We start from the raw sequence: 19,451 nt of genomic DNA on the forward strand, positions 1-19,451 counted from the left end.
ATGGAGTTATTCCTTTTCAAATACTGTAAATCTGAAGGGTAACTAAATGCCACCTGGGTGCAGTTCATGCCTCTGTTCAATGTCTGCTTACTGGATAGAACTCTGTATTCGCATGGCACTGGTAGAATCAGATCTTATTTAATGACAGCTGAACTGTGTACCTCATTTTTAAAAGATGTCAGTTTGAGTGGCATACAGTTTCTATTTTAGCCACAATAAACAATAAATGAAATTGGCATGAACTGTAGGTTAGCTACCAAGGAAACAATTACGATGTACTTTTTGTGAAAAGTACATTATAATGGGTTACATAAAGACTGCTTCTGCTGGGATTGGAATGGAGAAATTGGCAATTTTCCTATTGCAATCTACAAAAAACTGAGAAAAAAAACAAAAAAGAAACAATAGGACTTAACTTTGAAGAAACCTAATTTTATTTCAAAGTGGATACATTACAAGTAATATACCATGTAAGTTAATTAAGAAACATTTAATAACGTTTCATTTAGGATGTATCTGTATCCTACAATAGCCAGTTTAATTTAAAGTGATTTGAAATGTTTTTTTTCTACTTTTCTAAACATAGAATCTCCCAAGAGAGAAGGTGAAAATGTAATGTATTTAATTGGATCCGGAAACCTTATTAATAATAGTCCTCTGAAAAAGCTGAAACTATAAATCTGTGCAATAGCTAAATAGTGGCATTTTGTATTTAGTAAACAGTATATAATCAGTTTAATATAATCATGCAATGCATGTTAGTTTAGACTAATCATATTAATTGTATATTCTGGTAGGAACATTTAATTTGGTACAATATTATCGTGCATCTTTGAAATTCAATAACAACAATTATAAAGGAAATGGCAAAGGAATGAATTGTACCTGTTTTATGTGATTTTGTTAGTAAGATATACTGTACAGTATTGAACTGGCTAAGCACTATGTGTGTCCCTTTGATAACTACAATTAATTGGCCAGGATTATTTATCTCATGTTCTTGAGGAACATTGATTTGAGAACATCGCAATTATCAACCACAATAGTAAGTACGTCATCCTGCGTTGTAATGTGTTACACTGTTACATTACTGTATCTTATAAAGGAGTGAAACGCAATGCTTTAAGATCCATATTCTTACATTCTAAATGCCATAGTCTGACTGCAGCTACATCATTAGATTTAGTCTGAACTTCTACATATTAACTGATAAAGTCTATAATATAGTCTTTTTAAAATCTGTATATTCCGGATTGAAGTATAATAAAATTATACTTTTTTTTTTTTAATGGTATTTCTTTGAAGCTATTATATAACTAATGAACTAAATGTACCCATATTAAGAACTTGGAAAAGCAGCAATTAGTTACTGAGAAAAAGAGCCAAAGTTTAAGGAGTTTGAGTTTTTGTAAAACTCTAAGAAGTAACTTGGCTGTTTAGTAAACCAGTCACTGATTTTCCAATGATTTTCCTTCATGTGGGGATTTTTTAAAAACGAAATACACATTTTCCACAATGTGTGAGTCCTACAAAATGATAGCACAGTAATTCATAGCAGGTAATAATTACAGAAATCATGTACTTTAACAAAAACAACAATAATAATAATAATAATCATAGTCATTTAGACTATCCTTCAGTGTGCCAAGGTTGTGGTATATTCAGCCAAGTATATGATTTCTATAACCAAAAATTAGCCTTCACTAACATTGTTTGTTGTCTTTTTGCTATATCCAATCCTAGATTATCCTTCTATACAGTCTGCTTAATGAGATCCTGATAGTACCGTTTTATTTTTTTATTTAGTGTTTACAATTATACATTTTTTCCCAATTTCTCTTTACTGCGACAATTCCCCACGTGGCTCAGTAGACCCGAAGATTCATTGGCCGTCCTCCGATCCCACGACCAAACTAGCTTCCTTTTTTACCCAGGAACTCGAGAGAGGATGTCAGTGAGCTACCAGCCTCTGGAGGACAAAGGCCAGCCCTGCAGGTGTCTGCTCTGAGCTCACTGGGTGCCTGGCCAGCAGGATGCGCTGTAGAGCGATGAGGAGACACAGTCCCTGCCAGTTTTACCTCCACAACCCACAGGAGCGCCTGAGCCAATGCGACGCTCCCTTCAGAGTCCCCAGCGAAGACTGGCCTACTTCACATGTTTCTACCAGGTGAGCCACTTGGGACCCCCTGATAGTACTGCTTTTTAACTCTGTATGAATGCTTACTGTCATTGTTTAGATCAAGTCTTGTCAACTTCCAGGGCAAACATTCTTTGTGTGTCCCAAAGGTATCTACAAAGTCAAAGTCGAAACCATGCCTGCAGTTTTCAGGTTTGTCAGAAATTGAACTGCAATCTAACTTCCATTCGCACAACTGCAAATGAATTAGGGACAATTTCCCAGTAAAATAACTGGAAAATCTAGAACACTTCCATTATAATTGCAGCTTTTTTCCCCCTTATTCGTTAACTGAAGTAAAATCAAGTTTTCAGTTGCACATCCTCCAGAGATTTGTTGTCTGCAGACAGTTTTTAACCCTTTGCAGTCCATTTATTAAGTGCGCGTCAGGTCCAATTTATTTTCACACGCGCAGTTAATTTTAGACGCGCTGTTTAAAAGTATTTTTTTTTCCCACAGTCAAACGGGTTTAAAAGCCCCTGCATAGCAACAAAGCACTAGGCATCTCCAGCCCCCCCACCCTTTCGATCGCTATCGTTTTCACATATGCTAATAAATAAATAAAAATAATAATAGTCGTACATACCGATCAATCATCTCCTGATCACTCGTTTTATCACCAAACTCCTCAATAATGCAATCCAAGTCATTATTTTATTACTATAACATCTCAAAAAAACTCTGCAAATGTCCGTGATAGTCTCTATGCACGGATACACTAACAGCCAGCTTGTTTCCTTATGACCGCCCCTATGTAATGCCTGGGGCATGTATGACTATTCATGAGCTACGCCTTTTTATTATTATTTTTTGTTTGTTTTATTGGCTTGTCTCAGCTCCTGTCGCTCCCACTCGGCCATTGAATGGTTTTCTTGGCTTTTTCCGGAGAAAAAACGGCTAGAAACCCGTTTTTTGCGTTTTTTTGATGATGTCGGACAGGGTCCAACAATGGAACGGATAGGAATAATTGCAATGTCGGACCAGGTCTGACAATGGACCGCAAAGGAAAGTACAGTAGTTTCTTGCTTTATCCCAATAGCATATGCACCTATTACAATATGGCAAATATGACTCCAATAATGAATATGTTTTGAAAAATGCAAACTTTGCATTCCAGCTAAAGTTTCCAGGCACTTCTAACGGAGCTGAACTGCTCTTATCCTTGCAAAACAAGAGAAGATTCTTTCTCTGTAGTCGCCCCCATTGAAATGCTCTGTGTATTTTTAGCGAAACCCTTTCCTGACCTCATGGAGCTTCAGTTCCGCCTAAAACCCCCATTACTTCTTAACTTTTCTGACATCTGTTTCAAGCATAGAAAGATAATTGTTAATTATTCTCTTTCAAGACCACAGACAGGATCTAGTCCCAGTTGCAGATCATACGATTTTGCTTAAACCTTTTAGGTTTTTGCTAGCTTGACAATATGGTTGTTAATTATACCTTTAAAGTATGTACATGTTATAAATGAATAAACGTGAAGGACAAACCTATCTGTGTTCACATTTTTATACAAGATATTTAGTTAAGTACAGACTACTGTGGAAAGAAAGACACATAAATACTGCACACTATCTGTTCCCATTGCCACAAGGAACTTTAGAATTCAAAGCCAGCATGCATTGCCTTTTCCCTAAAAGCAATTAAAAATTTGATCTAAAGTCCTGCCAATATTAACGCTCCATGAATTATGCACTTTCTTTTCAGGATATATGGAATTTGTATAGATAAGGTATTCACTGATAAAATCCTGTGAAATCTCCCTTACAGAGCATTAAACCACATTATATTAATCTTTTTTGTAGTGCTTTGAGTTACATATATATGAAATTATTCATTCATTATTGTAATATTTCTGTACTAAAAATAGACTTATAGTGCATGTAATGCCATAGGCATCTTAATTGAAATCTTAAATATTCACATTTTTTACCAAGTAACAGTTTTAAGTTTTGTTCCACACGTTTCATTTTATTGCCCTTCCTTGTTATACAGAACAGGACCTCCATGTAAAGAGGTCTCAGTATCAATGGGTATATCTTCTAGTTATATACCAGTAACTAATACATTAAGAAATTAAATAACATTTAAAGAGCCTTTTTTTAACTGTTCCTATACCTTTTATTTAGGATTTTGCAATCATTTATTGTTGCAATTATGTGGGTGTGGTTCTTGGGTATATTTAGGCGGGAGTGGGGTCATGCAAGAGTCAGAATGACAGGAGTGGAAAAATCAGTTGTCAGAATCAATACTCTTTATTTAACATGAATTGTAAGATATTTATTCATTTTATTTTTAGCTCAGCTGTATACTGTAGCATCACTTTAAAACAGTTATTAGTATTTATTAACACATTCCTTACAATAAATATCTGATCCTGCGTTTTTCATGTTAATGATGTTGGGTAAAAAGTTCAAACATGAATTCAAAACTTAAGAAATCCCTTAGAAGAAATATGATGATGCTTTATGAATATTCACTGTTATTTGCATATATTTACAGTAGCATTGCTTTTCCCTGTGGCCTACTCACCCTTTGTTCTATATAAATGTTTCAATATCATATTCAGCAACTTTTTACAGTTTTCCTTTTTTTTTTTTATTAATCTGCCAACATTTACATTTACAGTGTGTGTGTGTGTGTGTGTGTGTGTGTGTGTGTGTGTGTGTGTGTGTGTGTGTGTGTGTGCGTTTACATGTCTAATTTATGAAAGGAGAACATTTGACAGTACAAAATTAGAAAAAAAACCTAGGGACCTCATATTACTTAACTGTTTGATTACATTTTTCTTGTACAACAAAAAACAAAAACAAAACATATATAAAAAAAAATGCTTAAAAAAAACAGGAGTTAATTAAAAACTTTGTTTTTTAAAATGGTGGTGTTATAATATGCCAGCTTAACTATTAAATGCATTTGCTTTAAATTCTTTAACTGTTCAATTCTTACATTCTTTTGGTTACAAATAAAAAAAAAATGAACAACTCAGAACCAAATATACCCTGGGGTATCACAGACACCGTGGCCCTCGTGTACAGGTTACCAATTGACTTTCCTTCACGGCGGTTCAGTCAGCTCAGCTTCTGACTGCAAAGTATCTGGGACAGCTTGCGTGTCCAATTTGTTTTTCACTCCAAGACACTCCAATTAAGACAACGGGGAATGTGCCTTTCTGGGTCACTGTAAATGTGTTTCAGTCTATTTCCAGGACAACAACTACCGGTAAAGAGTGACTTCCAGCTGGGTCAAGTCAGAAAGAAATCACTGGTTGGAGATCAGAAAGTCGCTGAAGGCCATACCTTATGTTCCACAAAGCAAGCACTTGTGAAAGTAAGAAAATAACTTATGTAATCTTCACTTCTATCATTTCCCTGCCAACCCTGTCAAAAAAGTCCTCAAATACTGTTGGTACACCAGAGTGTAACCATTAACTTGTCCCCCTTCTTACATCTACTAGGGGCAGTGTTGCAGGGGGGGGGCAGTTTAATGGTAACGCTCTGGTTAACCAGCCATCCATTGAGCTAAGACATACAGTACATGTAGTTACTAGCAACCCTGATAAAGACAACTTTCGGTTATTAACAACATTTTCACGGGAACCAATCCCATCCCATAGACTTTAATGTTAATGGATTTTGGATCTTAGCAACTGTTTGCCACTTAATGACAACTTTCTTTTACAATTTCTATGGCTACGGCACACCCACTGATACATTTTTTTAACACTGTAATGAACCAAGACGTGTATTTCAGTGCACTGTTTCTACAACTACAGTAGACATCGTTTTTCCATATACATGCACTTGAAAATGTGGCTTTTCGCTTAATAACAACGTTCGGTTAATAACAACTTTTTGCTGGGAACCGAGAGGTAGCTAATAAGCCGTATCGACTGCATGTCTGAAAGCTTTTAAAAAGTTACCAGGATGTGAAACCAGAAATAGAAAATGATTTACAAAGGGAGTATAAGAAGATATTATAATCTGTACCAAGTATTGAGCAGCTACTCTTAACCCTCTAAATCAAAACAAGAACCTTTGTTATGTTCTCCTGGAGAAGTAAACTGCCTCTTAATCTTGCTTACCCACCTGACTTGATTAACTGTGTCGGGGTGTGTGAATTGCCCTGAATGTGCCCTAGTGACACCACTGGCTCGAGTTATTTTTCAGGATCATTTAGTTCTGTTTGCTGAATCTCTCCAATGTGGTCGGCAGTGCCATCGGAGGAAATTGTATCATGCAGCTGAATGGAAGCAGTCTCTCTATAGGAGACTTCAAAAGGTCAGAGTCAAAGTTACTTTGCACAGTCTGCTCTGAGAACTCCGACAGGGTGATTTGTTGTTTCACTCCAGACGTGAGTTCATATCTCTTTGTACAGCCATGTTGAATTTAAACAACTGTCTGAACCAGGATTAAGTACCTTAAGATGTCCTTAAGGATCAACATGCTTCTGTATTCACAGGCACATATATACTCAAGTACAAATACACTGCACAGTATAACCCAGCTCGTTTCTACTAATGTCTTCAACTTCCCAACCCAATAATGAGAATCTGGACATCCCTTAATATTAAATGTTGCAGCTCAGTGGTTCTGTCCTGTGAAAGGTATATTATTATTATTATTATTATTATTATTATTATTATTATTATTATTATTATTATTATTATTATTATTATTATTAGTATTATTATTAGTATTATTAGTATTCCAAATATTAATTCAATTAAAGCACATTAATTAGCTGGTATACACACAACAAATCAAAAGCACAGCAGTGTCTACAGTTCATTGAGTCTTTGTTTTCTACTGAATTAAAGCTACTCATGCTTACTGTGTTTATGTCTGTAGATTAAAAATGAAGACATTAAAACCAAAGTGGAGTGGTACACATTTCACTATCACTGTGGCTACCTTGCATTTGTCAGCAATACAAATTTTATTTTTCTGAATGCACTGAGCAACCAAATAACTGAATAATCGTTCAACTAAATCCATATTATATTGTAGTAAGGCCAAAAGTATTAAAGGAGCTTTTTAGTTCATTCAGGCGGTGATTTGGTATATATGAGTTCTGGAAAAGAAAATCAAAAATCCTTTTGGTTCAGATTAACTATTGCAGCAGAATTCCGAAAATAATAAACTATACTTCCAAGGAGCAGTGCCGTATTAGGTTTTAAAAAAACAAAACAAAACCGATAGCTTAAAAGAAGGAGGATGCTGGTATGCATGCAGCTAAAACTAACATGCACAATGTAAACAAACTGGAATATCAACAATGCCTGGTTCCTGTTGAAGCAGAGTGTACAGAATGCTAAACTATGGAAGAATGGAGTAAACATACCCTCCCACGCATATTCAAATGTAGAATTTAATATGATAGTAAGTTTCTGACAGTACTCAAACAGTTCCACAGCTCTCACCCTCTGTGTTCTTTTTAAACCTTTCTCTTCCAATCCCTTGAGAGAGGTTCTTTAGGCAGGGTTAACACACCATGACTGGACAACTCCAGCTTAATTAATTATAGCTAATGGATCCTAATTTAGGATTGTCCAGTGAATAGTGTCACAAGGGATATGGTAGGGTAGAGAACAAGTCATGCCTATGCTTTATTAAAGTGAAAAGCTAAGAAAAGCAATCTGACTTGGGAACTTAAGTTTTATGCATTGCTCCTAAACAATATGCTTTCTTGAGTTTTCTTCAGAACATTTGTTTGAATTGTGTTGTATTAAAACAGCTACCTTTGCAAAGGACATGAATACTGTAGTTTGTGCAACATGGGTCATTTAGCTTTAACAGACGGATTTCTAAAGTTAACAGATTGCCTTTAAATGAATTGAAAGAAAGCTTTTACCAGTCGATGCGAACAGATGAATATTGCCACGCAAACATTTGCCAGCTGGGCCCCTCTTGGCACACAATGGTAACTCAGTATATTTTTTTCTGATCTAGAGATATTAGATTTCTGCATGTTACAATTAGTGTAGCGTCTCTGTACTTACTCCTTTCCATCTGTGCTACCTTTGCTTGTGCTATAGAAGTAATACAAGCACAGGGCATCGCTAACAATACTGCTGTAGGTTAGACATTCACATTTGCAGCAGCAGCAGCATATTTTTAAATAACGATAGATAGATAGATAGATAGATAGATAGATAGATAGATAGATAGATAGATAGATAGATAGATAGATAGATAGATGAGATGCCCTGCTGACTTGGCACTTTGTCTATATAGAGTCCATCCTGGCATATCAACACATTTTTCTCCTCTTGCAGTCCTCCAGTACATTACTAACCTCATTTTTCAGTCCCTGTGCCTGTGCATTTATCTCGCTCTTGCAGTGTGCAGATGTACTGCATAATTCAACCTTCGGAGATGCTTTTTCTGTCTCTCCTTTCCAGCTGCGAAGACTCAAATCCTGCATGGAAGTCTTGTTGGAGTTCCAGTTCCTTTTTGTTGAGGACTTCCAGTATATTTGGCTGATTTAACAACTTTGTCTGGAGCTGGAAATTAGTTTGTGTTAAAGGTATTATTTGCACAGTACTGTCTGCATTTTCTAATGTGCATACTACATTTTCTGTTTAATATTGATTAGTCAAAACTATAACCCTCTGACATTGCTAATAACAGTATATTAAACAAGTAGGCAGAGTTATTTGGGGTAGTTGTACTATTTTTATTATTATTGCAGATTTCAGAGTGGATGTTTCAGAAGGTAATCCAATAGCCAATATGAATAGAAATATATGGAATTATTTAAGAAAGAAGATCCAAAAACAGACATCTCTAGTTTGGTTGTGTACCAGTATGGCTGTGACCTGGCATTTTCACAGCATATTCTGTTAAATTGTTCCATCGTATAATATCTCACGATCAGGTCTAGATCTAACATACAAACACCCAAGTCAGGTCACTAATGTACTTGAGCAAAAACAGTTGTGCTATTGCCCACAAACTGGCCAATAATCACTCTAGCTGTCATTCGTCAAGAACTATTGACCTCTGATGTCACTAAGTCAAAACAATATTGTCCTGTGACATTGCAGGTGTAAAGAAGTAGATATTGGCTGCAGGTTTCAGCTTATATTGGACAAGTGTTCCCCTTAAAATGCAACCTCCAGAGAACAACACATTTCCCACAGTCTGTTGCTTTTTCAACCCCTGGGGCAATAGTTTTCACGGCAAGGCTCCAGTCAATATTTGTATACTGTATCCTAAACCTTAATTAATCGTGTCACTATGTAGGGGCACACGATATCTGTCATAGGCGTGTTCAAAAGAATCCCAGACTGGATTTGATCAGATTTCAGTTTTTATAACCTGTTTTTACATATAAGTGTTAATATTTATCTTTAGAATTCAGAGGGGGGCAGCATTCTAGAATGGTGCACAAACTGGTATGGTGTATAGTATAAACCATGGTTAACCTGACACTGGTGCTGCTTGCACTGCAGGCAAAAGCACAACTGAAGAAGAGGATGCTGAACTGGAATTGGGAATTGGATCCCACCATAGCTCTTCAACTGTATAATACACCCAGGGCGTAAGAAGAACAGCTTTACAGTTTAGTCTAATACGTTCTGACAGATTCAAAGGCTTTTCTTAATGGAGCTGTCTCCCATTTCTAGACTTCATTGTGTACTGCTGGACAAGGTGAACCCCACCTGAAATAATTGAGGCCATCTAGGAAACTGCAGGTTTCAGTAAACCCCTCATGTTGAAATGTAGTGAAAATGCAACTAGACATCTTGAAATCCTAACACTTCAGATGGTATAGACACTCATTAACCATATAATAATGGTGTGCTTAAAACAGCCATAAAGAAGAAATTGTTATGAAAGGAAAGCTATTTGATGTCTTATGTATATTGATTTTAAGTTCTACTGAAGAATGCCTGTCTTTGTCTCAACTTTGGATGCCAATCGATAAGCACTTACTACTTGAGGAAAAACTTTGCCATGCCAAGAATGTCAGACGAATTGGAGTGGTCTAGATCAGATAGAAAATAGATTGCTAGGAAGGGCTGTGGGTCTACAAAGTAACAATTGCCTTTTTGTCCTGCAAGTTTCCCCATTTACTCTGATCCATTTCTTTAATCCATGACCATGGTTTGAAAATGAATACCAGGGGTGTTATTTATAGATAAGTTTTAAGCCCTATACAAAAGCGGGAAAGACGATAAAACATTTATTTTATTCTCTTTTGACACAACCCCTTCACTGCATTTGATCCATCAGTGCAAACAGCACATCACTCCTGCTCTGCATCAGTCTAAAGAATGTCGAGATAGAAACTAAAAGAAAACCCCAGCAGTGTTATTACAGACTATTACTTTAATGTTTAAGAAAAAAAAATGACTATCTGTCATTGCAAAAACACAAAGCACAGTGGTTAGCAGAAGCACCTTTAGATTCGGGGATCGTAGATTTGATCCCTCCCGAGTTGATTCTGGCTAGACATGCATCTAAAGTGAGTTCTCTCGGGCAATCTGTCTGAATATGTATAGGAAACTAACTATTATTTCAAATCATTTTGTCACAATTCTTATCTGCAAAATGCCACACATCTGCTTTGCTTAGTATAATTCTGCCTTTTTTACAACAGCTCTGTTGTTGTCCAATGCCTATTTAAAAAAGGAGTGAAAAAATATTCTATAGCTATTTCTTTTCATTTCCAGGATGGATGTGTAGGACAGACACTACAAGATAAATCCAGGCTGTCCTCCCCGTGTCCCTCCCAATAACCTTGGTGATGTTTGTTCCCTGGCCTCTGTGAATATTCTCAGTGGAGCTGAAGAAAACCCCCTGTCAAAGTTTGCAATTTGTTTCTATCCTGCTATCTGCTTCAAAGACAAGGTTCGGGTCTACTGACATGAGAAATTGCATGTGTATAGTGCCTGCGCATGCTTTAACAAAGGTGGGAGCAGATCTGCCCTCCAACAACGCGAAGAATGTCTTGTTAATCTTATTGCCACATAACCTTATCCTCTGTGAAGCCCTGGGGACTTTTCAATACAAATGAGACTTCACTTGTGTTACCGATTGTTACGTTACACCAGGACCATCATTTTAACGGCGTTCTGACTGTGCTCCACATAGACACACACATGGTCTTTTGTCTTTTGGGAGGGAGATGCACTACTGAGGTTTCATGCAGGAGACTGCAGCAACATAATGTTAAATCATCTGTATAGCACGTTAGGAATGATGCATGCATTATGCCTACTTTAATTGTGTAATTACTCTTATGTAAAATGCAAGATATATAGAAAACTCTATATGAGACAAATCCCACATTAATGTAATAACTGGGATATGGTTTGAATCACTTATATTTGCATATATTATATATGCATATATTAACTCCTCTGGCATTCCTAAATGTAAAAATTGCTGCTACAGGCATACAGCACTGCATCGTTCTGTGCTAATCACAAATGGGATATTTAAAATGTACATTTTCATTATAAACTGGCTGATTTTAAATCACATATTGCTAAATGACCCACAAGAATCCTACAGTGAGCAACATTGAATGTGTTGATTAATCTGAACTTGGTGTATGAAGTTAACTGAAGTGTAAATATAAGAGACGTCTTAGTCTAGTAGTGGACTAACATTTCTGTCAGACGGAATGTGCTACACGACACACAGTTGGGACTGAAGCTGCAGGTCCACAGCCACAGACGTCCCCACTGGACTCTATTCCAGTCAGTGTGGAGAACTCTTGAGCAAAACACACACAACAAATGCCACTGGTACTGAGGTTAAAATATACATTTACATTTTTTTTTTTTTAATCAATCATTCCAATTTGTCATAATGCTAGTGTACAAGTGATATAATGCATTTCTCATGGGCTGCCACAAATAAATCAATTAAACACAGACCCATCAGTGTCACGCGTAATTTCCAGTTCTAATAACACGTTTCTAATTAATTGCAGCTGCAAATGTGAATGTCTAACCTACAGCAGTAGTGTTAGCGATACCCAGTGCTTGTATTACTGCTATAGCACAAGCTGGTGAAAACCATTAACGTTCCCTTTAGGCTCACATGCATTGGGCTCAACAGGTACATGTTTGAGGACACACCTGAGCACGGCAACATTACTGTAGGTAGTGGGAACCCAGCTTAACTTGCCCACATTGAAAACTGTGTGCATATACTAAAAATGTGGGTCCAAGTCAGTCCCAATTGTGTCTCGTGGCACTTTACCATTTTATATCACATCCTTGAGAGAAACCTTTCTAAACTTTGAAATCCTGGCTTTATATGGAACATCATTATATATATATATATATATATATATATATATATATATATATATATATATATATATATATATATATATATACAGTATATAGCCGCAGTTTCATTCCTACAGTACTTGGTTGTTCTTGCACATGTGACATGTATCGGTCAGATAGAGATACACATATACACATATGAATAATACATCTAGTCAAGGGGATGCAATGTCAAATTATTAATGTATTTCATATTTCATTAATGTATTTTCTGTATCATAAGCTGCAATTAAATAATATCAATAAAAAAACACCTGATGATTATATTTTTGCGGGTAAGCTTTAGTGATGTGTCAAAAAAATCAAGAACAGGATTTATTTTATTTTACAGTAAAGCTGGATTAATGTCAATCCAATAAAACCGCTGTGACATCAAAGAGCAGAAGAGTTTACATTTAACAATAGTATTTTTAAGAAAAAGAGATGTTTGGCAGATGTGTCTTTTATTGAAATGTATCTCTGCACTTCATAAACAAAGAAGCTGCTTGAAGGAAAAAAAGACAGAGACACCCCTCTGAAAGCGGCAGAGAAAAGCAGACTACCTGAGCACACACTTCCAGGAGTCATGGGAAATAGGATCTGAACAAAATAAATATACACCCTCATGCTCGACTCAGTCCCACAGTTACAAAGTGGGCCCTTGCCAGCACCCAGCTGTATAGAAAGTAACAAAGCACACGAATCTATAGACTAGCCTGTGGTCACGCAGTAATACCCTGCTTCCATTGACTTTCTAAGTGAAATCCTTAGCCATAGTTAAAAACACAGCAACGTTTCGGCCAGACGGCCTTCTTCAAGCTGAAGGGCCTGAGGTACTACACTGCTTTACATGTGGGGAAATGTGCATTTCCAAAGGTACATTGTGACTCTCGCTAATCTGAACCAGTTCGGACTGGACCAAGTTCACGTTACTGATGTGTTCGAAGCATTGATTGTGAGTCGTACCATACATGACATAGCGTGGTTTGGATAAAAAGGCCAGATCAAACAACGATAGCAATTTACATGTGAACTGCAATCAACAGATGAATTAGAAATATAGTGATTGCACTTTTTTGATGCCAAAAGGCTCTTATGTTTTTTTTTAATAAATCAAGATACTTGAGATACTTTATCAACTTAATAAAAACAAAGCCCAAATCATTGGCGAAGGATTCCCAGACTAAGTCACAGTGCATTCCTGTGAAGGCACTGTTTCTTTTTTTTCCTAAGGGAGTGTAAATAGAGTCTTGTGAAGACAGAAACAGGGAATATTCTAAAACTCTTGAATGAGCCCGGGTTCCATGTCAGATGCGCTACTGCTGGAGACTTCTGACAGATGGAAATTGAGAAATTGCTTTCTATTCATGCTGAATGCTACCCAGTCTATTCTATACTAATGAAAGCCTTCAAGGCTTTTTATCGGGGGTAGATTAATCTAATTGTGCTGTAGTAGACAAGGGGACCAAGAACATATTGCTACCCTTGTCTACAATACAAATGCAGTGACACAACAATACTAAAGGGCAATGGTAGCTCAGGAGCAGTTACTATGATACAATATGCACCATTATAGAATGTGGAATCAATGGTATCTTAATGGTATGAACCAATACACACTGGTAATCCATTGCAATACCATGGTACCATATTCGTACTAGAATGCTAATGTATCAGGACCATTGTGTAATATTTGTTCCAGATCTACTGTGCTCCCATTCCTGACAATGCTGTGATGTGCTAATGGCTCTATACTGTTTTTCAGGGCAATGGCATCATTTGTAACAGTATCTAAATGGAAAAACCTCCCATTATTTCTCCACAGTTCACATGTTTGTACCATCTACATTCTTTTCTCAGTCAACAGTAAATGCTTAGCTCAAGGGTGTAAAATATAAATGGCCTACTTTGTAGGGGGGAAATATATTCAATGCTAAATAAATACCAGTGTACTAAAACCTGCCAGATAAGACAAGCAGTAAGTATAAAAACAATGGTACTTTACAGACCAAGTTAAAGGAGCCAGCAAGGGGTGTACATATAGAGAACAAAATAAACAAACAAACACACAATGGGTGATCTGTGGGGGAGTTGATATCTGCAAAAGGAGCTAAGAGTTTGAGGAGAAGAGAATGATTTAAGCAGATATTGTATTCAAGGTCAAACACGTTTCAAGAATGGTTGAGGTTTCCATTGTATAATCGAAAGCTCTTTAGGGGATTTCCAAGTTAGAGTAATCCTTTTTATCCACTGATATTCAAAAAAAAAGCAGAGGAGCAGGCAGGGTTTAGCTGAGGACTGGAAACCAGAGGTTTCCTCTTTCGAATTTCATCTCAGCCACTGACTCACTGTGTGACCCCCATGGGCAATGGACTTCATTTTGCTGTGCCCTGGCCTGTTCATCTGCACAGATTGAGCACATTAAGAGTGCTACTCCAACACTGGAAAATGAGAGCTGAGTGTATCTAAATACATACGTTTATATAATCATATTAGTATATCTGAGTACTTTATCCAAAATATACAGTCGCAAAACTATTTGGGTCAGTTAAAAAAATGAGAAAAACCACACAGAAAGTGATTTCTATAATTTCTAATTATTCTATTGAAAGATATAAATTCAAGTAGAAATCCAGCTTTATAATAAAACAACAAATTATTACATAGCACGCATAAAATGAAAAATAGCATATAACTCTCTCTCTCTCTCGCTCTCTCTCTCTCTATAATTTTAAAAAGGAAAACTGCTGTGTACCATAAGGTGAATAATGTGTTTTTGTTTACGACTGTAAGTCGCCCTGGATAAGGGAGTCTGCTAAGAAATAAATAATAATAATAATAATTGATAAAAAAAAAATCAATTATATCAGGATGTTTCGGACTACAAGTCCTTCTTCAGCTGGATGGAAAAAAAATATATATATTATATTTAAATCTATCCCTGTAGACAAACAAAGGTCCATCAATAACACTTACCGGCAAAAATTGCATCCCAGGTTTACTTCTATTTAAAGTCAAGCTGTTTCTGCCTAAGACGCAGTTGTAAATATAGGACTATAACTTGATAAATGGTTATAATTGACTATTTGTTATGAAAGCTCATATTCGTAATTACTTGTGAAAATGCATTAGCAAAGCAAACATGCTGAGCTATACGGCAAATATAATTTTTTTTTTAATAAAATGGAATTCCTCTGGGAAAACATTTTTTTTGTAGGCTTTGGATTTGTTAACTAAGACAACAGAGTAGGAGTCTTGAAATTATTTATCTTGCTTTCATCTGCATAGATGCATGCCAAGGGATTGTACAAATTATTTCAAAGACACTATGCAATGTTTACGCCTTTTAGAGTGTGAGGGCTTTTAACAAAAAAACAAAAACAAAGTCAGTTTTCCACAAGGATTTAGCTTCTGAGCTTAATGAGAAAAAAACACACCCTTAGTTTGTTCTTCACATTTTAAATGTATTTATTTAACCAGGATAGAACCCTTGAGATGCACATCTCATTTACAAGGGGGTCCTGGCAAGAGAAGACGACAAGAAATAACATTAGAAAAGCAACATCAAAAAAGAGACAAATCATTCAGACAGGACAGAAACAGGTAAAACAGTACAGTATTACAAAATGAATGCATAAAAAGTAAGATAAATCCAAATTACACGATCCTGGTCAGTATTTACAAGAACCCTGGTCAGATTTAAAATAAATATTTATGACTGACTTAAAAAGGTATTGTGAAGAGGCCGTTTTTATATTTGAACAGAATACATTCCAAAGATGAGATGCCTGATATTACAAGGCCCATATTAGATCTCAATTCAGGGTTTAGCTACACATACAGTATATTTGTTTAATTAGCTTGACTATCTAACAGGGTTAGAGTTACTGTTGTGTTGATATTTCAATGCCTACCCTTTGGTACTTCTCTTCTGCTCCAATATAGATTCCTCTGTTGTTTCAATATTTCTGATTCAGTATTTGCAGAATTATACTGTAAGCTGCATTTCAATCTGTTACACCAAGCCAATAACACCTGTTCATACTGCATATCGATATAAACAAAACACATACTCGTCTTTGAAAAACAGCAGTTATTCAGTTAATCTAAAGACCCACCAGTTTAAATTAAATTAGAACCAAGCCTGTAATTTTACTTCATATTAAGAACAAAACATCATGATATTTTCTCTCAAAGTCCCCTTTTAATGACTTGGACAACAACAGTATTTACATCCGCCCCCCCAGTTAAATGGATTGAAGAGATGCCCATTTCTATCAACAGGCATAAGTATTCTTTAATTAATTATGCATACAGGTTTTAACTCTTCTGTATTGCATCACATGAACACATGACACGAGTCACATGACTACAGCTGTTAATCCCAATCATTTCTATGTCCTTTTTTTTTTTTAAGTTAATGCAGTGCCATCTTTGAGATACCATTTAGTTACTAGATGCTCAATTTAAGATCTTAGGAGAGAAGCACTCAATGCAAATTGCTCCCTGGGTTTCTTTTTTTATATAACGGTTTAAGAAGTGCCAAATCAGAAGGACTCATTAGAAAAAAAAAACAGGAAAATGCAAAGGGCGTTTCCCATGTTTAATACAAATCCATGCTTCTAAAATTAAAATACTTGCTAGGTAGGTTAATAAATCACCAACCATTTAAACTGATGTAATGTATAACAAGTATTCAGAGGTGATTCTTGCAAGAGAATTGGAAAATAAACTGCTCACCTTGCGAACGTAAATTAAATCCTGATAAGGTCACAGCATCGGGACAGCTTATCTTCTAGGTCTTCTTGATAGAGGCATTCTTACCTTAATGCTGCCTCACTAAAGCAAAATTGTAATTAAAATTTCTATCCCTTTCAATTTGCAATGATAACTTGAGTGCATCTTTAAATGTACTTTTAATGCAAACGAGTCCGACTGCATTTAATGAAGAAACAAAAAAAAAAAAAAGAAAAAGCTATTACATTTCTCATGGGAATCCAATTGTATTTGGAGTCTGGGAGGATAATATAGTGGGAGGATAGTAAATTGGGATGCTTTAGCCAAGATAAAGAAGTCAGATTACTCAGGTTTCTGTTCTGCCCTTGTGTTTAGAATGACCTCTAGCACTATCTGCTGTTTAAATGGACGATGTGGAGCCTGATTACTGCCCTATAATATTATAAAGGTTGGTTATATACCAATAACTACTCAACAATTAAAGTGAAACTGTCTTTCTTCATTTCACATACACATGCAAACTGTTTGGTTTCTGTTGATATCCTCTCTCAAAGTCTGTGAATAAAGCACCTTGTTTTCCACTGTGCTGCAATGATAAGGGATTTTATAAGGTCAAAAAATGATACAACAAATCAAACTTTCTGTATTTGCACCATTTGCTCTTTTATTATTGAGATATCTGATGATTCTAGTCCACTGTGATGTCATAACTGCATTAGTATTGATCTTTCATCAGTCATGGAGGTAACAGTGATATCAAATGAAAGACCTTCATGAATCCACCATATATTGAATGTGACATACATTGGGATAGATAATTTAATTGAAAGACCACTTTCATCTCAACTTAGTAAGAGGAAGTAGACAATCCAATCCAAAGTTAGTTTTCTCAAAACAATAAATACATATATAAATAAACAAATACAATAGTAACAACAGAAAAGCCCCAGTGAGATAAATCAGAGATAGTGTCTGCTAAATGACTAAATAGTCAGGCAGCAGAGGGCTTTTGACAGTCAGCAAAGACATGTATAAAACACCTGCCATTGTACAAGGTCCCAGAGCCGATGAGAAAGCCTGTCTACGTCATGAAAATAATCTGACAGTCAGTAGAGAGCTTTTGACAGAGATGAACATCTGTTATTTGAGGAAGCCTGTCCCAGTACCGACTGAAATGCAACCAATTGGAATCAGAAAAACACGAGGTTTGTGTTAAAAAAAAAAAAAAAAAGAAATCCTGGCTGCATTTTAAACTCAAAAATGTTAAAATAAAAGGAAGGAAACTATATCACTCAATCTTAAATTTTACATTACTTTATATTGAAGATTTAACACCTACTCTCCTGTAATGGAAATCATCATCCACAACTATTAAACACTCAATACTGCTGCATTTATAAATACTAAAAGAAACTTTATCAGTGACAAACATTTTGAAACCTTGGGATTAAAACTTACTCATGTTACAAGTGTAATAAGTAATGATGTTGTCTTGAGCTGAGAAAATATAATACAAACTAACTGCAGAATTCAGGACAACTGGAAAGGAGCGCGTGATTTAATGAACATAAATACTGAATTAACTGCTCTTCAAAGACAAAGAGAAGGAGATGTGATACCTTTTATTGGACTAACTAAACATTAATTAATCACAAGCTTTCAGGACCTCAAAGGTCTCTTCTTCAGGTGAAAGTAGGAAAGAGAGATTGATGTTCAATCTCAATCTCTTTCCTACTTAAACCCGAAGAAGAGACCTTTGAGGTCTTGAAAGCTGTTGTTGTAAATGAAAATAGTACAGAAAGTAGAATAATTTAAATTTGTAGCTGCATTTGAAATTATATGTAATTGTTTACTTCTCTTACCATCACCTGGTCTCTGGACTCAATCACATGCATTGCAGTACAGGGAGCCTGAGCAAGGGTCATGTCTATTTTAAAGCAGACAGAACACAGTCTCTGTGAGGCGATGCATAAAAGTGACTTGGATTTAATCTTCCTTGGAATTAGAACATAAGAAAGTTTACAAACGAGAGGAGGCCATTCAGCCCATCTTGCTCGTTTGGTTGTTAGTAGCCTATTGATCCCAGAATCTCATCAAGCAGCTTCTTGAAGGATCCCAGGGTGTCAGCTTCAACAACATTACTGGGGATTTGGTTCCAGACCCTCACAATTCTCTGTGTAAAAAAGTGCGTCCTATTTTCTGTTCTGAATGCCCCTTTATCTAATCTCCATTTGTGACCCCTGGTCCTTG

The 19,451-nt window shown here is 36.1% G+C and overlaps 2 long non-coding RNA genes across 2 annotated transcripts in view; one reads left to right on the top strand and one right to left on the bottom strand.

The window, feature by feature from the left end:
• LOC131699732 (uncharacterized) overlaps positions 1–19,451 on the bottom strand; it is a 38,073-nt gene that overhangs the window by 13,375 nt on the left and 5,247 nt on the right. The window lies entirely within an intron of this gene.
• On the top strand, positions 1,946–12,451 carry LOC131699731 (uncharacterized). Its single transcript, XR_009308281.1, has 4 exons — positions 1,946–2,167; positions 5,371–5,503; positions 8,577–8,701; positions 10,854–12,451. It is a non-coding gene; the product is annotated as an uncharacterized LOC131699731 (long non-coding RNA).

Source organism: Acipenser ruthenus, chromosome 23 (genome assembly GCF_902713425.1).
Source record: "Acipenser ruthenus chromosome 23, fAciRut3.2 maternal haplotype, whole genome shotgun sequence".
Taxonomy (NCBI): domain Eukaryota; kingdom Metazoa; phylum Chordata; class Actinopteri; order Acipenseriformes; family Acipenseridae; genus Acipenser; species Acipenser ruthenus.